Here is a 5,961-nt window from a genome sequence, read left to right as displayed (position 1 = left end):
TCATTCTCTACCGACTGAGATAGCCAGATACCTCTACAGTAATTTTGACTTGGTCCAAATATCGTTCAGCTCCATTTCTGCAAAATATGGTGATCAGTGAGAGTGTTGTTGATGGATCCTGTGGTGCAGTCTGTTAGCGTGTTGTACTTATACAGCAGTATACAGCAATTAGATGACAAGGTTATGAGTTCAAGCCCCATCAAGAGCAAGTATTCTTCTTGAAGCCTCTGCCTGTCTATTTCTTGTCCATAAAAGGAGCATTTATTCAATCAATTTTGGAGGACGTTTCATAGATAATAGGTATGTCATTGAGAAGACAGGTCTGAGTGCAGGCAGATACAGAATACAAAATCATCGTCTTCTCTATCACCAGCTATGCCTGACACGTCAGCAATGCAGGGTGGCAAGCCTGCTCGAAAGTCCAAGCGGATGGCTGTTTGCGAAGGGTGTTGGTGCTTCGGCTCAGAAAAGAATCACCCCATTTGTGGTTCAAACCCACGAATACGAGATTAAGAGTCTCATTCTCTACCGTCTGAGTTGGCCAGGTTGGTCAATTGTCGGCTTGACTCGGACCGAATATTGTACATCTATGTTTGTCCAAAATATGGTAATCAGGCTCCTGTGGCGCAATCGGTTAGCGCGTGGTACTTATACAGCAGTATGCAGCGAAGCAATGCCGAGGTTGTGAGTTCGAGCCTCACCAGGAGCATGTACTTTTCTTGAACCCTCTGCCTGTCTATTTAATGTCCAGAAAAGGAGCATTTTTCAATCCATTTCGGAGGACATTTCACAAGTATGTCATTGAGATAACAGGTCAGAGTACAGGCATAGCTCATATTCAAATCCTTAGTCTTCTGACACTGAGATTAAGAGTGTCATGCTCTACCGACTGAGCGAACCAGGCATCTCAACGGTAATATTGACCTGGTCCGAATATCGTACAGCTCCGTTTGTGGAAAATATGGTGATCAGTGAGAGTGTTGTTAATGGATTCTGTTGTGCAATTGGTTTGCCTGTTTTAATTATACAGTAGTATACGCATAACAAATAGGTATGTCATTGAGATAACAGGTCAGAGTGCAGGCACAGCTCATATTCAAATTCAGTCTTCTGTATCACCAGCTGTGGTGATACAAGTCAGCAATACAGGGTGGCTCGCCTGCTCAAAAGTCCAAGCGGATGGCTGTTTGCGAAGTGAGTTGGTGCTTCGGCAGAGAAAATAACCACTTAACTTGGTGCTCGAGCCCACGACCCTGAGATTAAGAGTCTCATTCTCTACCGACTGAGCTAGCCAGACACCGCTACAGTAATATTGACTTGGTCCGAATATCGTTCAGCTCCATTTCTGCAAAATATGGTGATCAGTGAGAGTGTTGTTAATCAATTCTGTCTGTTAGCGTGTTGTACTTATACAGCAGTATACAGAAATTAGATGACAAGGTTATTTGCCCCATGTTTTGAAGCCTCTGCCTGTCTATTTCTTGTACAGAAAATAAGCATTTATTCAATCCAAAACATAGATAATAGGTATGTCATTGAGATAACAGGTCTGAGTGCAGGCAGAGATAGAATACAAAATCATTGTCTTCTCTATCACCAGCTTTGCCTGACATGTCAGCAATGCAGGGTGACAAGCCTGCTCAAAAGTCCAAGCGGATGGCTGTTTGCGAAGTGTGTTGGTGCTTTGGCTCAGAAAATAATCACCCCATTTGTGGTTCGAATACGAGATTTGGAGTCTCATGCTCCACTGTCTGAGTTAGCCAGGTTGGTCAATTGTTGGCTTGACTCGGACCGAATATTGTACATCTATGTTTGTCCAAAATATGGTAATCAGGCTCCTGTGGCGCAATCGGTTAGCGCGTGGTACTTATACAGCAGTATGCAGCGAAGCAATGCCGAGGTTGTGAGTTCGAGCCTCACCAGGAGCATGTACTTTTCTTGAACCCTCTGCCTGTCTATTTAATGTCCAGAAAAGGAGCATTTTTCAATCCATTTAGGAGGACATTTCATAAGTATGTCATTGAGATAACAGGTAAGAGTGCACAGGTATTCAAATCCTTAGTCTTCTGACCCTGAGATTAGTGTCATGCTCTACCGACTGAGCGAACCAGGCATCTCAACGGTAATATTGACCTGGTCAAAATATCGTACAGCTCCGTTTGTGGAAAATATTGTGATCGGTGAGAGTGTTGTTAATGGATCCTGTGGTGAAATTGGTTAGCCTGTTTTACTTATACCGTTGTATAAGTTATAGTTATGTCATTGAGTTAACAGGTCAGAGTGTATTCAAATTTATAGTCTTCTGCATCATGGGGCTCAAACCCACAACCCTGAGATTAAGAGCCTCATCCTCTACCGACTGAGCTAGACAGATACCTCTAGAGTATTATTGACTTGGTCCGAATATCGTTCAGCTCCATTTCTGCAAAATATGGTGATCACTGACTGTGTGTATCGGTTCCTGACTATTCTGAAAAGTTGCATATCGCGGAGACCATTCAATGTTTTTGTGCTAGTCGAGGGCATTCAGGTCTGGAGTGAACCAAGGGCTATATCTGTTCTTAGTTCTACATTTTTGAAAGGGACATGCTTATTTAAGGTGGTGAGGAAATTACTTTTAAAGCACAACCTGGCATCCCCTACTGACGGGATGAGGTCAATATCTTTCCAGGATACCCGGGCCAGGTCGATTAGAAAGGCCTGCTCGCAGAAGTGTTTTAGGGAGCGTTTGACAATGATGAGGGATGGTCGTTTGACTGCGAACCCATAACGGGTCCATAACGGAAAACAGCAGAGGTGTATTTGGAGGTCAAGTTGGTCAGGAGGGTGCCCATGAGGGTGCCCATGTTTACAGATTTAGGATTGTACCTGGTGAGTTCCTTGATAATTTGTGTGAGATTGAGGTCATCTAGCTTGGATTGTAGGACGGCCTGGGTGTTAACCTCACGAGAGTAGGGGGCACTATTTTCACCTCCGGATGAAAAGCGTGCCCAAAGTAAACTTGGTAGATTTGGATAGAAATCACACAAGTTTCCAAAACTGTTAAAATAATACCTGTGAGTACTAGAGAATTGATATGACAGGCGAAAACCTGAGAAAAATCCATCCAGGAAGTGGGACTTTTATATTTTTGTAGTTTTCCATTGACTGCCTATACAGATTCCATTGACTTAGGACTCAAATTGCACTTCATATGGCATCCACTAGATGTCAGTCTTTAGAAATGGTTTCAGGCTTGTATTCTGCAAAATGAGAGCGTAAGAGCACTGAATGAGTAGACCAATCAGTGTCCCAGAGATTTTTCATGTGCGAGACCGAGAGAGCGCCTTTCTTGTTTACCTTTTATATTGACGACGTTATGGTCCGGTTGAAATGTTATCTATTACTGAGGCTAAAAACAGCACTAGAACATGATTTTGTGGCTCCCAGGTGGCGCAGCGGACACTGCATCTCAGTGCTTGAGGAGTCACTACAGACACCCTGGATGAAATGGAGGCTGTATCACAACCGGCCGTGATTGGGAGTCCCATAGGGCGGTGCACAATTGGCCCAGCGTCATCCGGGGTAGGTAGTCATTTACATTTATATTACATTTAAGTCATTTAGCAGACGCTCTTATCCAGAGCGACTTACAAATTGGTGAATTCACCTTCTGACATCCAGTGGAACAGCCACTTTACAATAGTGCATCTAAATCATTTAAGGGAGGGGGTGAGAAGGATTACTTTATCCTATCCTAGGTATTCCTTGAAGAGGTGGGGTTTCAGGTGTCTCCGGAAGGTGGTGATTGACTCCGCTGTCCTGGCGTCGTGAGGGAGTTTGTTCCACCATTGGGGGGCCAGAGCAGCGAACAGTTTTGACTGGGCTGAGCGGGAACTGTACTTCCTCAGTGGTAGGGAGGCGAGCAGGCCAGAGGTGGATGAACGCAGTGCCCTTGTTTGGGTGTAGGGCCTGATCAGAGCCTGGAGGTACTGCGGTGCAGTTCCCCTCACAGCTCCGTAGGCAAGCACCATGGTCTTGTAGCGGATGCGAGCTTCAACTGGAAGCCAGTGGAGAGAGCGGAGGAGCGGGGTGACGTGAGAGAACTTGGGAAGGTTGAACACCAGGCGGGCTGCGGCGTTCTGGATGAGTTGTAGGGGTTTAATGGCACAGGCAGGGAGCCCAGCCAACAGCGAGTTGCAGTAATCCAGACGGGAGATGACAAGTGCCTGGATTAGGACCTGCGCCGCTTCCTGTGTGAGGCAGGGTCGTACTCTGCGGATGTTGTAGAGCATGAACCTACAGGAACGGGCCACCGCCTTGATGTTAGTTGAGAACGACAGGGTGTTGTCCAGGATCACGCCAAGGTTCTTAGCGCTCTGGGAGGAGGACACAATGGAGTTGTCAACCGTGATGGCGAGATCATGGAATGGGCAGTCCTTCCCCGGGAGGAAGAGCAGCTCCGTCTTCCCGAGGTTCAGCTTGAGGTGGTGATCCGTCATCCACACTGATATGTCTGCCAGACATGCAGAGATGCGATTCGCCACCTGGTCATCAGAAGGGGAAAGGAGAAGATTAATTGTGTGTCGTCTGCATAGCAATGATAGGAGAGACCATGTGAGGTTATGACAGAGCCAAGTGACTTGGTGTATAGCGAGAATAGGAGAGGGCCTAGAACAGAGCCCTGGGGGACACCAGTGGTGAGAGCGCGTGGCGAGGAGACAGATTCTCGCCACGCCACCTGGTAGGAGCGACCTGTCAGGTAGGACGCAATCCAAGCGTGGGCCGTTGTCATTGTAAATAAGAATTTGAGGGATGAAAATTCTAATTTTCAATGATGGCCTAGGAACAGTGGGTTAACTGCCTGTTCAGGGGCAGAATGACAGATTTGTACCTTGTCAGCTCGGGGTTTGAACTTGCAACCTTCCGGTTACTAGTCCAACACTCTAACCACTAGGCTTCCCTGCCGCCCCAAGGTTCAGGTTTCTACAATATCGTTCTCTATGAATTTGAGAGTTGTTACACCTCTCCTTCCCCCATCCCTCAGCTGTTAACCAAGTCTCTGGGCAGCCATTTTGTTGCTGTTTAAAAACCCCACACAAACCAGCAATCTGCAGTTCAAACAATAACAAATCTGTCATTCCACCACTATTTTGGTAATAAAATTATTATGGGTTTGGATAAATGTAACTACAGACAGACCTATGGATGCAAGGACTGACCATCCATGATATCAACATTATAGTTTTAACCATGTTGAGGCAGAAGGGTAGCCTAGTGGTTAGAGCGTTGGACTAGTAAGAATAAGAAATAAGAAATAAGAATTTGTTCTCCACTGCTATACAGTGTTGATTTACATTGTTTCTGATGGGGTACAACATTTGAACTCAGCTCATGAGGCATGTGTTCCTCTTCAAGGAATACCTAGGATAGGATAAAGCTATCCTTCTCACCCCCCTTAAATGATTTAGATGCACTATTGTAAAGTGGCTGTTCCACTGATGTCAGAAGGTGAATTCACCAATTTGTAAGTCGCTCTGGATAAGAGCGTCTGCTAAATGACTTAAATGTAAATGTAAATGTGTTATATTCTTCAAGAATCAATGGCTGTAAATAAATTATTTAAAGGTCATGATATGGATGTAGCAATTGCAGATTTCCGTCTTAACACCAAACATCAGTTCAACTGCAGAGTTTGTGCCTCTGTTGTTAAGACAGTACTTACTAGTGTTAATCAGGGAACGGTTTCTCAAAACCATCTTATGGCTAAGAACCATTGGATGCCTTAAGATGCGTTTGGGAAAACGGGCCCAGATATCCAGGTTCCTCCTCTTCTCCCTCCTCCTCCTTTTTCGATGTAACAGTCATCTCCTCCCCCTCCTCTTTCACGCCATAAACTACATCCTCTCCTTTCACTGTAACATCCTCCTCCTCTTTCACTCTGAACGCGTCCTCCTCTTCTTTCACAGTAAAGGCCCCACT

At 45.4% G+C, this 5,961-nt stretch overlaps 2 non-coding genes across 2 annotated transcripts; both read left to right on the top strand.

The window, feature by feature from the left end:
• Nucleotides 1-615: 615 nt before the first annotated feature.
• On the top strand, nt 616-709 carry trnai-uau (transfer RNA isoleucine (anticodon UAU)). The gene is made up of 2 exons: nt 616-653; nt 674-709. It is a non-coding gene; the product is annotated as a tRNA-Ile (tRNA).
• A 1,125-nt stretch (nt 710-1,834) lies between these two features.
• On the top strand, nt 1,835-1,928 carry trnai-uau (transfer RNA isoleucine (anticodon UAU)). The gene is made up of 2 exons: nt 1,835-1,872; nt 1,893-1,928. It is a non-coding gene; the product is annotated as a tRNA-Ile (tRNA).
• The last annotated feature ends 4,033 nt before the right edge of the window (nt 1,929-5,961 follow it).

This window comes from Oncorhynchus masou, chromosome 5 (genome assembly GCF_036934945.1).
Source record: "Oncorhynchus masou masou isolate Uvic2021 chromosome 5, UVic_Omas_1.1, whole genome shotgun sequence".
NCBI lineage: Eukaryota > Metazoa > Chordata > Actinopteri > Salmoniformes > Salmonidae > Oncorhynchus > Oncorhynchus masou.
The sequence above is the reverse complement of the archived record's forward strand: the minus strand, read 5'-3'. Positions and strand labels throughout refer to the sequence as shown.